Below are 19,014 nucleotides of genomic sequence, written 5' to 3'. Positions count from 1 at the left end.
AAAATTAATATCTCGTTTTTTTATTTCATTGTATTTTTTTATTATAGAAATTTAAATATTTAAATATTTATTGTATGATATTAATACCTATTTGCTCTTTAAATTTTAAGTTATTTTTATTATTATTATAATTATCATTGTTATTAAAATTATTGTTATATATAACTCATTTACTGTTAATGTACGTGTACAATATATTATATATATATATTATATTATGAAAAAAAAAAAAAAAAAAACTGTAATTGGAATTTATTTCCGTAATAAAGAAAAGAAATATTGTGTTTGGCACGCGGTCAGCAGTAGGGGTCGTTACCGAAATATCTCTGGAGACCGTCAAATGCGCGTTTTCGGACGATCCGGTCTCGACATTTTCCGTGCAATTCACAAGCCATCGTTTAATACTGGCGGCCGCGTGTTCAGTATTATAATAATATTAGTATTCCTACCCCGCGAAAGCCTCGGCCACACGCTCACGGTCGCCGCCCGGGGAGAAAAAACCCTCAACACCTGTGGGCGGAGGGGCGGAGAGGGAACAACCCGCATTTAAGACGCGCGGAATTGATTGATGGGCTGGTTAATTGGTTTTGCCAGTACATAATTATATAATACGCAATATGATTATATTAAGTGCCACGCTTATTGTTGCGATGTTTATTATAATAATATGCGATTCGTACCCGGTCGTAATATTGTTTAGTATAGGTGTATCATAACATGACAAATGCGCTTGGCTGAAGAGTACTTTGCGTAGTTCGTCGGTCGCGCCGTGGCAGCCGGTCAATGTTAATGTCTTTCCATCTCTCAAATTTATTAGGAAATGTAATTTCGATTATTCAAATATTATGCGTTCGTATTATAAATCGGGTCCGACGTCTGCTCGTGTTCGGACAACTTAATCGAAATCCACCGTGGCGTCCGTCCCCATTTGCATATTAATATAGGTAATACTACGTTCGATGTTCCCATTATGGTAAGGTTCGTTCTAATTTTTGGACAATGATAACAATACATGGGCGCTGAAGCAATGGCATTACTGAAAAAAATCGTAATTCCTATGCGGTACATTATATAATATGTTATACACTTATATTTATTGTAATAATCGTGGTTAGAATATTTAGAAAACAGATATGCTTAAAAAGTAATACTTAAAAGTAATACCATATTGAGAAATACATTAAATTTGACTGCACAAAAAAAGGCCAAAGACTCTATCCTCTGCCTGCTGTAAATACACCGCTGTGTAATATAATGAGTGTTCTCTACATTTCATTTTATTGTTTAAGACATTCCCATATAATATTATGTACCTGACAGTAGCGTTACTTGCTGTTATTTACTTTACTTTTTTTTTTTTTACAAGTGTCTCAAATTTTACTTTATGACAAATAAATAACCATTTCGCTAAAAATGTTAATTAGATCGAGTTAATTAAATCCAAATTATGATAGTTAAATTTAATGTTGAAAAAAAATCGCTTTTTTTTCAAAGAGAACGAAAAACTCCTACACATTTCAGAGGACGGATAAGATAAGTTAAGTTTATTCAAACAAACAAACAACGTATTTATGGTGGATTGAATGAAAATATGGGTTGCATAATACTTTTCAGTATCTACCTAATTGTTTACACCGCCGATTAGTTCCCCAAAAGTACAAACAAATGCACTTAAAAAACTGTAATACCATCACGTGAAATCCAGAACAACTAAATTACACAACGCGTGGTTGATTTCGCCCGTAAAAAAAATGTAATAAATATATACTAAAATATTTATAAAGAATAGGGAATGTCCAACAACGATGAATCGGCTTATATGCGTATAGTATATTTACATTACAGTATGTGCACACATATTTTATCATTATTTTCTACTGTATTCCAACGTTAACGACGTGCAGCATCAATTCACACGTATAATATTGGTATACCTACATTATATTTGGATTCACTTCGCGGCCTTCTCCTTTATTATACAGATTAAAAATGAAAAAAAAAATGCCAAATGTTTGAATTTATTTCTACGTTTGGGGTGTATAGTTGCGCATTTATTATAACTTTTGATCAGCCATTTATTACGACCACGAGCACGAGTTTTAACATAACAATTTATAACGTTGAATTTACCATATTTAAATTAAACGGCGTTTGTATAATACTGCTCCGTAACCATGAACCTCATAGTACACTACGTATAACAAATACGAATGAATAATTCATTTGCGAGCGCACATTTCTATTTGTTCAAAAAAAAAAAAATTCGTGTTATACTTGACCCTCCCCCGAAGAGGGTTTACGCTTTTGATATTTTTCCTAAAATGTAATACAATATTCGTCATACGTATTGTAAATGTATATTTTATTGTTTTTGTAGAAATTGTTGAAATGCCACTACATTATGTCTTGGATTTCGGCGATATTAGACTTGTTCGCATGATATAGTCATATAGATGTTCTATTCTAACTACCCACGACAGTTTTTGTACTTGGTAAATATTATAATTATGTGCCCTTGATTATTGCTTATTGTAGCATAAGTTAAAGTAATAATATAGTGTTAAAATATTGTAGGCAATTACACTAACTAACCAACTTGACTAACACTACACTCTGCATAATATTATACTGATTATATCACCCGTGCAACCGAACCATACGATGGTAACATTTTATTTATCTACCGACACGGTGACACCGGTTTCGTGATTGCCTTACTACCATGGTTATATAATTCTAGAGATTATAATATTTTAGGCATCGTTCAACCCATACACTTATAATATTCATCATGTGTGGTTTATCCCCCAAAATGATCAATGCCATGATTTTCATAAGATGTCTGTGATGAAGTGCAAACAATCTGTGACGAAAAAAATGGATTCAAACTTAAATTGGCGCTGGGTGATTAAAAAAAAAAACGTATTCTTTTACAATGTGGCATAATTAAGTAATTATTATGATGTTAAGAGTACTACCTACCTAGCTACCAAGCTATACCTAACTACCTTACAAGCTTTGTTATTGACAATTATTATAATAAGTTAATTTCGTTCATCTCCGGCAAAAGGTAAAATATAATTACATTAAACAGCTGTAAAAACTAATAACACGTTTTACATAATTACAACCCAAGCATGGGCTCTCGGAAAATGGAAAAAATAATGTAAAGGTATATTATATTTCGAAAGTTCGTTAACTGTTCACTACTCAATAGACTAATAATAATTAATAAAATATATCCGTGAAAAATCGCCTCTCTGATATTTAAAAGTAACGCACACGCGCATATTATGTTAGACTTCTGCGAACATTTTTAATTACAGACTGAAACACTATACGGATTGTTATATTTTTATAATAACGATTTAAACTAAAACTCTAACGACATCTGCGATGTAAATGTGCGAAACGCTTAAATAAAATTCAACACGAGTGGATCCCTCACTTTCTCAATATCTCTCTCTCTCTCTCTCTCTCAAACACTTTTTTTTAAACAAATGTTTAACTAGACAGTAGATATTTTATTTTAAAAGTTCAGATTATTTTTTTTTCACCAAACGCACTTTTTAATCACGACGCGTTGAATCCAATTTAATTTTGTTTATAGTTTTAAATAAATGAAAACTAATGTTCATTATTATATACGTATATCAGAGGAAATATAATCGCGCACGGAAAACTTTACCATTTAAGTCCATTGGTTTTTGTTTTCGCAAAGACTCAAACGCATCGCGTATATTATTTTATGCGCATTATTGTTAGTCTAATAAATTCAGATTTATTTCTAACCTAACAAACTTGTGCGTTTTGTCCCATTTTAATCTCATGGCAATATGTTTTCCCTACTAGTTGAAAATATGTATACGTTGATTAGAACCGTCTAAACTTATGAGATTAAATTTCAGAAAACAAAAACATCATGACGCTAAGGGAGTTGGATAGGAAACAAGTTACTGATTGAACCCCAATGTTGACGGGCATAGTGATACCAGTTTCCGTCAAAATAATGTAGAATGTTCCTATCGAAAAATGTTTGGAAACCAGTGATTTTAATTTTTAGTCAAAAAGTCAATACATTATTTGCCAAGCAATAGGGTAATAACTAATAATGCTTTGGAAATTTTAAATAATTGCGAAGTCTTCAAAATAATAAACAGCGATTACTATCATTAATGGAAACATTTGTATAATATGATAATATGTCATTTAATTGACTTGTGCAATTTTTTTATCATCAGGTACATATTAAATTATTTATCATGGCCTGTACGTGGTTTTTAAAAACCATAATTCATTTATACTACTTATGTGTTAATAGTATTCCAGCTGTGTACCTACTATAGTAATTAATATTTGTACTGGTACATATATAGAGTGAAATACTTTGAAATATAAGAGTGTAATTATTAATCGAGTGATGATCGAATTTAATAAAATGTGTTTTTTCTTTTACTGCACAGCTGATGCTTCGAATTTAGGTTAATTGCAAATATTAATATTCAGTAACAAATTAGTTTATGTTCCGTAAGTGGGTTTACAACTGGTATATTACATTTTTTTTATTCCCGGTTAAAAATGCTCTGCTCTTTTTAAATTACCCAGTGATTTGTCGTGAAAAATAACCACATCATTTTTTTTTTAAATTGTACTTCAAATAATCGATTAATAAAAACAAAACAAACAAACAACTATTTTGTTACATATTTGATTTTTTGTTTAAAGAAATAGCTTAAATTTAAATTTGTTTGCAGGTATCCAGGAAATCATCTAGGACTAAAATCAATTTAATATTTCGTGTTTAATTTTCTAAATTATTCCTTGACAGTTTTTATTAACATGTTATCACTAACATCACTTTTCTTCTCGTGGATATATACATATTATCATGAATTCACATATACACTGCACACATAACTAATGAAATGATTAATTGTTATTTAATATATATAAAATATTCGCTGCGAGTCAGTATACGGTCAGGTATTTATTTTTGAATAAATTAGAGACCCGTTAAAATGTAAACTTATTAGATAAATCCGTGTAAACAACTATAAATCAAATTCATTAATACGATTTGAACTCAGCAAATAATTTACCTCCGTAAGGTAACCTAATAGAACCTACCTAGGCTTCCTTTAAATATTAACTTAGGTAAATACTGTGTATTCAAAATTTCATAGACTTGTATAGTATATTATTTAAACATTTACCTATGCTCGTTCAAAATCTGATGATTTTTTTTTTAACAACCAGTGAGTGTTCATATAATTTTCATAGATTATTACTCAAACTCCGAAAACATTCTATACTAAAATACGATTATGTCTAACGCTATTTTTCTTAGCTTAGTGGCGCTGATGAGGAAACTCAATAGATCATTATAATGCGATTATAACACTGTATGTTCGACGGGATATATATTATGTATTTTTGTCGATTCATCTCGATTGAAGTGTGTTAATAATTTTATTTTGTGGGGATGTGTAACACATTAATCGCACACGCCCTCGCGGGTTTCTTAGCGATCACGCGTCTAATATTGTCACTTCTGTGACGGTTATAACGATTCAGTTAATCAAAAACCGTAAGTTTATTACGAAATTATTATTATTATTGTATATAAGTATAATATGTTGTGTATAGCATAAAACTTAATCTTACCAAACGTCATTATGATAACCGTCAGGCGTCAAGAGATGACAACGATGTGGACGTATCACATTATTTAACGGAGCTGTTTTAAATAAATTGAGTGTTGAGAATTTAAGATTGCATTTCAGCATACTCTACGCGGTATACAGAATTTTCTTCACAAGTACTCACAAGTACTTAGGTGGAATTTTATTTTGGTTATGGTTGTCTTATATTCAAAAACATTTTTTAATAATCTAAAGATCTATGCGTTTTATGCTATAAATGTATCTGTTTTTAGTTCTCGCACGTTTTAATTCAGTTTTATTTTTAATTTTTAAAAATGTTCAATCCCAACGTTGTATAGTGATTAGTCCGGCAATCAAACACTCGGGTCACGATCGTCCGTTGATTGCTGTCCGGTAGTAATTAAACCGTAACTGCAAAATACAAGGGATTTCCATAGTGGGTTCTCGAGTAAAACAAGTACAATTGTACAAAATGGTTAATTGAAATTTTAAGTTTGATCCCACCAAAAATACTAAACTCAACTGTGGCGTTAATATTATTTTAGTACCATATACGATTGTGTTTATGTAGCTTTTATACTTTTCGTATAGAAATTGAATCCATGACCTCAAAAGCTAGTTGGTGATACTGCTTCAGGCTTCAAATGCGAACGATTTTTATGCGCTTTAATTTCCAGGACATGTACGTTGTGATTAATTTTCCGAAAGCAGTATATATATTTTTTTTTTCGTTCATAAAAACATACAATTTCCAATGATTATTGTAAGTAATATAGCGTGTACACATTATAGGTAAATCAGAAGTTTCTTACAATTTTTTTATTAATTTATTATACTCATCACTAAACACTTGTTCTTAAAGAATTTATAACACAACATAATGTGTAAAACGTATGATCCGTATTTATGTTTAAAAAGCGATGTGCACATTGCCTATTTAAACCACCTATTATATGGTATCTGCCCCCGATCAACCATAATCGAACTACCGTATGGAAATGGTTTATGTGGTATATACCAACTGGTTAACAAATCGGTGATTCAGCAAAGTCGAAAATGAACAAAACAGTCTACCCTCGTTTATTATTTCCCCCTTGATGCAGTAATGCTTGAAAGCACCACGCGCTCGTAGGTACCATCTTGCGAGATATTTCTGTCCTTTTGTCCCGAATAAATGCAGCTCGTCGGATATCATATTTTTATAATAAAAGTTTCCCTTTCTTGTTTGACAAAATTCCCGAGAGAAAACAATAGGAATGTCGCAGGGTATATGTTACATGTGGGGGAAACCCTTCAAAACTTAGCACAACCTTGTTTCGATTGTTGTTTACACGGTTGACTTTCGTTTAAATGTACTCATCTCATGTTCTCGTATAGGTGAATTAAAAATTTAGACATTGGTATTGAAAAACAACCAAACATTATATCTGTTAGGCTAGGCATCTAGATAGAGTCGGTGAAAAATGTTGAATAGAATAACATTGTATCAAATATGTGAAATCTAAAAAAAAAAAACCGTAACCTTTGCAATTTTATCGAAACCAATAGTACCTACCTATGTGTTAATGTGTTTAATAATAGTGTTACCAGAGACCTATAAGCATTTGCATATTTACATCATATAAATTTACATAATACCAAGGGTTCAAAGTTAAATTTTTTTGTACATTTCACATATTTTAATCTTTTTTTATTCGTAGGTGCATTTTACGTTAAAACTGCATAAACCATATTTCATATAATATAACTCTGTCGGTCGATATTTAAAAGCTACAATATGATCGTGAAAATTATGTCTAATTTTATATTATAGTCATTTGTACATGCCGTGTGGCATACTGGCATGTATATTATGTTCTATGTCGGTCAGACAGGTATCTGAATTAATAAAAAAATATTAAAGATCATTAGCAAAAGTTTTAAATGACAAATTAAATTGTTTTGTAATACAGTTACTTTTGTATTACTATTCCCCCCTATTGGAGAATGTGTATGGAAGTTATAAATAGTTAAAGACCTATTATTAATTAGTAATTACTACAGATAAGAGTAAAATACTATTCGATTAAACTGCGAAGACGAGGGTTAGGTTAGAAATGTATGGATCGTAGCCGTACTTGGAGAAAATGTTTGATTGCCTTTTTACTTTCAGCGAGTGAGTTTTTGTTTTGAATTAGTTTCTAAATAAATAACGGTGTTTTAGACAAAACAATATTAGACCACTCATTTATAAAAAAAAAATACACCGAACGCCGTATCGTCTAACGGCACAAATATTTTGTGAATTTTCTGTAATATAAATCCCATTTTATCTACCCACTCGAGATTTGAGACCCAAAACTGTATTATAATTGTAGGTACGTACTTATAGTAGTTAAACCTGCTGAATAATATTTCCAAGATTCGAATGCACATACCTTCCACTATTTGTTATTCAATCCGAAACCTTCAAAGAAAGCATACTACACAATCGTCTTGCGATACTTCGATACGACGACGTGGAAAATCAGTGACGTTGAAATTTTAAATGCTGTTGTCGATTACGATAACGTATGGAAATGTGAGAATTCTTCCAGTCCGTTTATCGATAAACTTTATAATTTATAGTAAAAAATAACGACCCTCTGACGATAACCGCAAGTTAGGAAAGTTCACTTTGTGAGCATGCTAAATTCCCGGCTTCTATACTTATACAACGCAATAAACTATAGTTTATATACAACTAAAAAAAAAAAAAATACTATGGTAATCCCTATACTTTTGTACCAATTGTTTTCAATATTGCCTAGTATGAATCAATTAAATGACAAATTATATATATACGAATGAGTTTTCTTTGAATATTGGTAACCGTTATAAAATCTTAATACAAACCATCATAACTATATGTATAGTAATTGCTAACTATAGACAAAAAATAAATATCTTCATATCAATAATAGTAAATATTCATTGGTAATTCTAACTTCTAACAGACGGATGGAAATAGCGGGGATATATAACTATATAAATTATAAGGTGTTCTAAACTTATTATGCTTAGAAAACTAAAATTACTATAATATTAATGTGTACTAATATTTTTGGTAAACAGCTGGTTTTATCGAAAGCATCGTTGTTATTAATTATTATCATAATAAATTATTATTGTAACAACTAACGAGTGTTTAAACTTAATACAATAATAATAATAATAGATTGTTCGAACGAGTATTATACACACACACACACACACACACACATCAACAGACGACTATTGCGTCACCGAATATTCAATTAAATGTTAAACTGTAATAATGATTTAGCTTCGCAGTATGTGCACTGCGGCACAGGCCGTGTAGATTTTCCTACTCCACGTACATCACGATCTCACCACAAAGTGTCATTTCAAAAATAATCATTTCGCGCCAAAACCATTACCAGGGCACGTATCCGTGATCCCGATGGACCAATAATATAAACAATTTCCTAAGCCGTCGTTCTACTCGTGCTACGACGTTATTAGATGGCGGATATTGTGTATGTATGCAATGTGCAATGTGCATGGTGCATCACATCACATGCATGTACTTGTTATAGGTCAACTTAGGCTAGTTCATCTCTGTAAAATAGGAACCTACAGAAATATGCGTGAACATGATTAATATTATGCTTGGATTTCACATAAACACAAATCAACAAAAAAAACAAACTAGTAATTATTACTTACCTACGACCATGTTTGTGTATCAGGCACATATCGGTGTGATAAAAATTATTTGATATTGCAGTATGGTCTGATAACGCCTCGCCGTTTTTATATCGTTCATATAATATTGTACTTTATTTTATATTATTAAAAATTACAAAAACAACAAATCAAATATATATTTTTTAAATTTGTTGTTTAATTTAGGATTTCGTTTAATAAATGAACAATGTATTGCAACGTAGGCCAAAATCCTGAAATATCCGAAAAAACGTGTTCAAAAGGATAATTTTCACTAAGCTTCGGTTATCTCAAGTTCTACGCCAAATAGGACTCAAGGAAATTTCGAACAGTACCACGACGTAGTGTTTCCATCACTTTGAAACATTACACATTTTCTCCACGTTGTGGAAGAGAACTCCAGAGATAGGGCCCAAAAAGTTGTACTTAAGGTTAACTTGACCATCATGATTATAACCTATCTTTTGAATATTATTATACGATTTTCAGCAGTCTAAAAATATTATTTATTATAGTCTCAAGGATGATAGGGCGATAACAGACCAGTACAAATAATTTTTTATTGAAAAATGTAAGGTATCGTGAAGGTTATTGACTGTCAGAATACGATAGTTCATTTTGATCCAGGATTGAGTTATTATTATGTAGTAAGCATAACAAGCAATAAAAAATGTGTGGGTATTGTATGAAATATGTCCAAACACTCTACAAGTCTCTATGAGATCAGGAGTCAGGACAAGGAATTTAATGAATTTTGGTATTTTTGTTTTTGGAATGCCTGACACTATAATATTTGTTCAGCTACTAATGTGCTTCAAGTTCATACTATTCTAATGATTAATAAGGTTTTAAGTGGTTTTTGAAGTAGTAGAGCATTTTAATTCGTTTTTGTAGACTATTTTCATTTTTTTTTAAATCTATTTTTAAGAATATTACAAAAAAAATATATTTTTATAACTTTGTTTCAGTTAAAAACATTATTTCACAACTCAAACATTTTTTTAAATTCAAAATGAATCAACCAATTATTTTTATAAAATATAACCATTAATCATATTATTGTAATACCAAAAATTAAAATTAAATTCATTTCTACTTAAATTTTTTAGGGGTATCACTTGAATTTTTTAGGTAGTACATTCATATTTTAAGTTGATCAAAATATTTCAAAAATTACAATTCAAGGTTAAGTCATAACACTCATAACATAACTATTAACTTACTATCCGTTTGATAAATGCACAATAATCGATTAGTACAAATTGATATGTCTATCGATTGGTAATAAATACTAAACAGTGTTCAGAATAAATTAAGTAGAAAAAAACCATTTTAAATGTAAAATACATTTTTTTCATTTAATTATTTAATAACCTTAAGTGTTAGAAACAATGTACGACAAAATATTTCGATAAACGGTTTTCCGAAGAATGTTAGACGGTTAACCAATAAAATGATTTTATTCATAGAAAATAAAGACCTTTTAACATTCATTTTTGTTATCGGTGAGTATTTTATAAGAATATAATTACCATGTTACCAGACAGTACCATATACTACCATTATAAAACCACGTTACACCGAACACACATGCGATGCACTTATATTCTACTAGAAATATCAAAAATATAAATATTTAAAGGGACAAAAGCAAAATTAAGTTTATTCCATTTTGTTACAACAATGATAATTGTTGGATTAAGAACATTAATCTAGGAATTTTAAAAGGAGTTTAATATGGAAAAGAAAATATTATATTGTATTGATTATTGTACTTATTAAAATCATTTTATTAATAAAAACATATCATGCAATGATCGCTCGAATAAAATATTTCTCTCGTCGAATGTCATCGCAATAAATATATATATTTTGGTCGATCGATACAGTTTTGTCCATATCTTTTTCAACTTAAACATTGCGAGAATAATACTCTCGAGAAATATCACATTTTTATTTAATTGAAAATACCTACTGTTTTCTTAATTAATAATTTTTTGTTTTTGTTGAAACGTATTTCGATGGTTTATTGGAAAATAATATATATAATCACAGAATTCAACATACCGTTAAACTCTGAATCGAATATTACCTAATTTGATCTTTTCTAACTACAAACATTTAAACGTACCTATCTATACAGAATTTATACATATAAATACTTACATTGAATACTGAATTCACAATGTTAATTGAAAATAATTAATTAAAATCGAAAGTCTTCAATGCTATTAAATATCTTACCTCAACGTATTGTTGTACTAAAATCCATTATTGAATATAAATATATAATATTATTATTACATTATTTTCGAGCAATATTAATGATTTTTGTTTTCACGCGGGCTAGCTCTACCTAATATAATATTTGTCTGGACGTGAAATGTTTTGATAAGATTAACAACATTTAGATTTACGATTCAAACTGTTATAAATTATGATATTATGCATGCGTGAAGGTAGTATAAATTGTACGAAACCTTTATCGGGGCTGCACTTAATGAGTAAATTATTAATTTATGGACCGGAATATATAATATAATTATTATTTATACACTCGCATTGTTACTCCCGTGTAGATTTAATTCGATAACGAAATCTGTTCACCAGGGATTTTGATTACTTTCTAATAAGTAGGCAATAATAGCACAGACATACTGTCTCGTAAACAATGTGGTAAAAATATTTAAAAAATAAAATGTTTAAATCATTATAGTTATTTGATAATTAATTCGTTTATTTTAATATGTTATACTTGATTAACATTTTTAATTTAATGAAACCTCTGGAAATATCCAAAATTAATTGACGGCGCTCACTCAGCACAGTTATTTAAGTACGTTCATATATTTAACACTGTTCAAATGTAATTTTAATGATATAATATATTATATTTCAGCACATAGTACTTTTATATAATTAAAATGAACCGTACAGGTATTATTATTATTATTATTTATTCTCGTGAATCATAAACGAAAAATTAACACTACGGGTCGCTTGCGACTAGAACTGATTGAACAAAATAATTAAACATTTGTTTACGTGTTTTCTTTACAGTGCCTAACTGGAAAGCAGGTATAAAAGTGTAATAACTTAATTTTAGCACAATATTTTCCGATATTGAAAATTATGTGCGACTAAATATTTTTAATCACAAACAAAATAATTTAAACATAATAAATTTAACAATGGACCAAAATATTATCTCTTCAACTAAAGCATACAATTTTTTATCTATTAAGCGATTCTGTTTTACTAAATTAAAATAGGCTATATATAATAATAGTGAACAAAAATATATTTTTTATGTCACCTGATTGTTAATTAAAAATATTTTAAAGAGTGGAAATACAAAAATTAAAAATTCATAGGTATTTTAAAACCATGAATAAATAACGTCATAGGTACCCACATAATTTTAATTAATTTTTTTTTCTTTAGCCTTTTTCATCAGATTTATTGAGAGAATTTATTTTAACAGTAGTTTTTTGTATGATTTACATTACGATATAAGACGTAAGATTAAAGAATTATTTTTGTATAATACATTCGAATGTCTTACACATAAATTACTGTAAATGGACACAAAAAATATTGGACGAGGACGGTTGATGTTAAATAATTTATTTTTCAGTAAAAACAGGGAAAAAATGGTTTGATTTATAACACGAAGTCATGAAATCTTAGGTTTTTAAGCTGACAAAAAAATATGTAAACCGTTGTATAAGCCTGAGAATAAATGTCTCTACACGATAATCTTTCATACGTCAATTCCCATGATCCGATGTCTGTAATAATAATATACTTATAATAATTACTAATATAATGTACTATGTAGCCATGTAGGTATTTAACATTGTTAGAATCTGAGCAGAGCGTAACCAACGTATAGTAGCAATGTATGTATATTATTTTTGTTTCTAGTAGATTGCATCGGCTAAAGTATATCATTATAATTTATAACAATATACCTAATGTAATAATCAATAATAATCGTTAAATTGTATTTTTACTTAAAATATATTGTAATTATAGTTTACAATGTCACATAAAGGTAAAAAGTTAAAATAATCAACTATTAATAGAGTTATTACTCATTAGCTCTGTTAAAATTAGTTCTAACAGTAGTACTATATGATGTAACACCAGACGATTAGTATAGATTATGAATTATGATCAGTTATTACATTAGGAACATTATACAATTATGTTATAAAGTAGTACAAGAAAAACTGATGCTAATATCGGAGCCACGATATTTCTACTTGGACGTCAAATGACTAAATATTTAAGAGCAAATAAAGTAGTATGGTTAATACTTTGTTTAAGAATTATTTGTTTTACATAATATCTCTCAAATACTTCACATAGTTCATAATAACAATAATAATAATATCGAAACTTAAAATATAATTCAGTGGGTCGTCGTCGTGACGGTCACCGAGTTTCGGTCCAAGTATTGTCGTGATATATTTTTATTTGCTATATTTGGGAAAGTATTGATTTTGTTTTTTTTTTGGTTGGTCAAAAAAACAGCTTTTTAATATAAAATTGTGTTTTATGATCTTACGATCATGTATGTACATTATACAATTTCAATTTCAATTTTAATATTTAGAATTTTTAATTAAGTACTTAACTAACTGAATATCTAATACATATCTTATTGCATATATGCATATATTTAAAACATAGTAAACATTTTTAGATTGAAGAAAAGTACAAATTACTGAAATCCAAGGAAATATTTTTAATAAATCATGTTTATTTTTTTAAACTATTCATTCATAATTTTAGCTTTTATTTTACAGATGATATTTTTAATGAATATGACATGTATCGATAATATCTATTTCATAACTATATCGTTTAACAATGATCGTGTTAGGTTTTAAAATATTGTTTATTCATTTCTACAACGCGAGAATTCGTTTGCTCTCGAGTGCATAATATTATTTATTGTTTCGGTATTTTTTTATGGGACGTATCACAACTTCGGGCATCAATAACACACGTAATAATATCATAATAATATCTTAGTCGGTTTTCGGTGGCACACAACTACCGGCCCTACATATATATATATAGTATTATGTACAGACGCAGGTGGGTACTCACCGATGATATCCTGACCGAATGCGAAGTCCGCTGCACTTGAGGTATACGTGAACAGTGGCTGTTGCTCCAACGACCGTGATACTTGTGAAACGCCGATCAACTTGTGGCGCTCGTTTATACTCCGCGCGCTGAAACTCGCAGGGCCTTCGGGAGGGCGGCCGGGCGGACCGTCCACGGTGGTCGGGTAGCGATGGCAGCGGGGGATGATTTTCCGTCTACGCCACAACGACAACGCCGCCCGACCAATAGGAAACCGTTAGACGTTTCACCCGCACCCGCGAACAACACGTTAAACCCACTACACCCATGTAAGCGACTGCGTCATCGGCTAGCATTATACAATAATTATATGATGATAAAATGTTATGCAGCATTGTGATGACGATAAATATGTGAATATGTAAATGTAATTCGGATTTCAATGCCCCCAAGACATTAACAAAAAAAAAAAAAAATTCAATTATATACAGTCCGAAAATGTTCAGCTTTCCAAACTTTTATTTTGTCTGAAAATGACGATTTAATTATTTTTCTTACTTACCTTATTGTATTACTTTTTGTTTTGCCGCTGCAGGCTATAGCGTGTGTGCCGTGTGGACGTACTTTTCGATTTCTATATTGTGAAAGACTCTTAAAATATTATAGTAAGCAACGCTTCAGATTAATCAGAATGCAAAAGTAGAAGTTTTGTTTTTAAATTCATCCTTATGTGCAACATTTTTTTCATTTGATAAATATGTTTGCTCTAAAATGGTATATACGTATTTCAAAGTTTTTCCATAGATTTTATAATTGGATTTTAATTGTTTCTAAACGATGTGATAACTGATTTTTTTCGTCGAACCGTTGTCATTTCGGCAAGCATGTAGAGGTAAATATTAAATTACGTTTGCAAAGACTAATTTGAAAAATGTTAATAATTTGGAAATAAGGCAATATCATTAAAAATAATGCACGTGTTTCGTCTTAAAAAGAACCACCCTGTCCTCGTCCTTCACCTCTTTGCGCACATAAATCATCTTCGTATGTCGTATGCCGCCGGGACTCGGTGTTCTGTCTCACGCGATTTTTTGTGAACTGCATAAAAAAAAAACTATTGTTTTCTTTCCATTAACTCGTGTTTACACGTATTACACATTTAATACGCCCACCCGACTTGCAAAAAAGTCTATCGCGGTGTACGCACATACATGACATATAGTTTCGTATACTTGCCCTCCGTAAAGTGTCTTAATCTTATCGAGGATCATGTGAATATATAAGATTATCGAAAACGAGATTCCGCGTCTATACCCGTATTACATCAGCGGTGGAGTCGAAGATTTCCAAAAACATACTTACTTGCGTATACACTATACAGTTTACCACTAATACGGTGTACCCGTCCGTGTTCTACATATAACCACACTATTATGCTAGTATTATAAATAATAGTGGTTGTGGTATATGAGCGTGTGGTGTGATGTGCAAGTTCAGAATATAAACCTATGGTCTTCGAGGCGGATTAAATTTGTTTGTGCCAGTTAAAAAAATCGGTTCGGTTTATTTTGTTCCCTCCAAAACTTATCATTAGGGCTTTACGCTTGTAGAAAATTGCATTTGTTTAGAAATAGCTTTCCGAGAAAGAGTTTGAATTATGTGACGATTGATGCAATTATATATTATTATATCATATACAGCGAAACCTCTAAATACCGGACACTTTCGGTCGCCGTAATCTTGTATTTTATTATTTGTATATCTAAATATATTATTTTTCTTTTTTGTAAGACTCGATAATTTAAATACATTAGGAATTTAAAAACATGTTAAATACATGTCATCGTGTATCGATTGAAATTTTAAATTTCATTGTCTTGGGGATTTTGAATGCATTTATTATGGTTTGGAACTGACTTCTAGTTCATTAAATTCACAGCTCTATCCTCATCATTCTGGTCAACAATACTAATATTATATGCTCCCTCCATTCACCCTTTAACCATGCAAGTAAGTAATTGAATATACCAAAATTATATGTAAAATAAATGACAATTTAAAAACAAGAACTTAAAATAATTGTTACGTACTCATTAAATATTATTAATTTAATTATAATCAATTGTCTTACGTGGAATAAATTTAAAATTTATAAAATTTATTATTTTAGCTTTTATCAATTGTCTTCAGTACAGAAAAACAAAAATAAAAGACAAACAACATATTACAACGTCATATGAACTATGGACATTTATTTGAGCAAAATGTACCATGTTGAGATAAAATATTTGTTCAGTCTTCATTTTATCTTAAAATAATTTATCATGTTCTGTTTAAATATTATATGAACTATCAACTAATCATAACAATTTGAAAACCGATGGCCCAGTTGGACTCTGTGCACATAATATTAAATAATATAATATTTATAAATGTATAACGTGGAAAAAATATAAAAACCATACAAATCGTTAAGGGAATAGGTAGGTACTTATTCACGTGGAATGGCAAAAAACGATTGTGGACGTTCATATATTTCCAAACTACCTTTAAGTTAGTACTATTGAGCTAACAATATTTACAATATTCAAAACTCTGTCAAGCACATATTTCTTCATCATTATGAGGTTTAATTATAGAACACATAAAATGAACAAATGTCGATAGCCACTAAAAAGTAGGTAGAGTGATTGTCAGCTACTTCACGGTTTGCTGAGTAGATACCTACAATATAAATATTGAATGTAAATTATATAATTTATGTAAATAATAATTAATATTTGTAAGTGGATAATTTTAATTTGGTGGCTAAGTCCCATTAAAAAAAATCTATATTATGAGAGGAGAGTACCTCCCCCCCCCAAAATGTACTCTTTGTCAACGGTGAATCACGAGTAAAAGCGTTTTAATAAAAGCTTTATGTCTTCAACTGTTGATACAGAGTTTTGCGGAAGGATCGAGTTTCTCGTAAAACGAAACGTGATTAATACGTCAGACTTTTGTCTGAAAAAAAACATTATTTGTATATTATAATTCAAATTATAATAACACTATAAACTGTTCATCAAACGCGTCAAATTCACACAGGTTTTATGATTATATTATCGTCGTGAAAGCGATACATTGTACTATGCGCTGCAGCGATGGATTGAAGTGATATATAATTCTTATTTACAGAGTGAAAACGTCTACAGACAGCAAATTTAATTGCTTAATGAGGAGTTTTATGCATGTGCATTTGTGACGAATTTTGTCAATTGTATAAAAATAGTACAATAACTATTACAAATCACAATAAAACTTTCATCGTATATCGTGCAAACGTTTATCGTATTATTTTCTCGTCAGATAAATACGACACAAAAGTTAATATCGTTAATCTGAAAATTGTATTATTTATGGAGTCAATGATATAAAATAAGAACACCAAAATTATTTGTGAAAACCTTAAAGAAAATTACTCAGATATAATACTATAATATTGTATATGTATTAAGTGATTCTATTAAAGGTTAACACTTGTTTTTTGAAAGTGTTTATGGGTTGGTCATTTTTTTAACAAAATCTTAAGTCATAACACAGCAAAGTTTTTGAATAGAAATTATATTTTTATTTTTTTTATCAGTATTATTTTAGTTTTTAAATTTTTCTCAGATTTTGAATGAACATTTTCCAGATAATTTTATCAGTGTATAAACATCAAACTTTGAATGAGTAGTTAATTAGTCATAACTTAAAAATTATAACAATTTAAAGGTTAGATGTGTGAAGAGAATAGTGGGCCCTTGTGTTTGCCTCAAAATTTAATTTCACTATTCCACTTATCTAATTTTGAAATACTTCTATCCTACTTAAAAAAATGATATCGACAGTAATCAATTTTGTTTCAAGAATGTTAGTAAGTAATGCCTACAACTTGTCTTTTTATTTTTTTTCCTTGGTAAATCATTGCATGGTAACTTCTTTTTTTTGCCTACAAATTATCTAAAAAAAAGTTATTTCAAGAATTTCAATGTGTACTTTTTAATAAAACGAGTGTTTACTCTTAAAAGAATCACTCTGTACATGTATAATACCTTATAATTATATTATTATTATTATAAAGAAACGTATTGTACCTAACTGCAGCATTAAATGCTGCTTTATTCGTTTTTACGAGTTATTATTTATACGACTGCAATAATGCATACTAATAATTTAATATTATCATTAAAATTTCGATTCTACTTTATGCAGTATAGCAGTATGCTAGTATTAAACCGTGCATATTATAGGTAGTTATATCAAAGCTTTTATGAATTGTCCAATTTTAATGAATATGTGAGCATACCTATGTGAATAGGTATAGCATTTATTATATTATTAATTCGTACATTTTTGCAAACTCTATTTCCCCGGTCGAGAAAAAATTAAACATTGTTATATAAGTATAATGCAAAACACTGAACGTGTTATGTTGTGTACAAAAATAGAAGGATTTGCAGACGGTGGTTGAAAAAAAATAAAACTGATACGTAATGGTACGAGTATTTTGAGTGGTACA

General features: G+C 29.6%; 1 protein-coding gene across 1 annotated transcript in view; it reads right to left on the bottom strand.

Annotated features, from left to right (window-relative positions):
• Positions 1–14,619, bottom strand: part of LOC111031637 (diuretic hormone class 2) — a 50,656-nt gene extending 36,037 nt beyond the window's left edge. Inside the window, exon 1 of the mRNA XM_022311666.1 lies at positions 14,493–14,619. The gene's annotated coding sequence lies outside the window, so the exon portion shown is untranslated. The remainder of the gene's footprint in view (positions 1–14,492) is intronic.
• Positions 14,620–19,014: the final 4,395 nt, after the last annotated feature.

The sequence above is a fragment of the Myzus persicae genome, unplaced genomic scaffold (assembly GCF_001856785.1).
Source record: "Myzus persicae strain clone G006 unplaced genomic scaffold, MPER_G0061.0, whole genome shotgun sequence".
In the NCBI taxonomy this organism is placed as follows: Eukaryota; Metazoa; Arthropoda; class Insecta; order Hemiptera; family Aphididae; genus Myzus; species Myzus persicae.
Note: the sequence above shows the minus strand (reverse complement) of the source record. Positions and strands in the feature narration are given on the sequence as shown.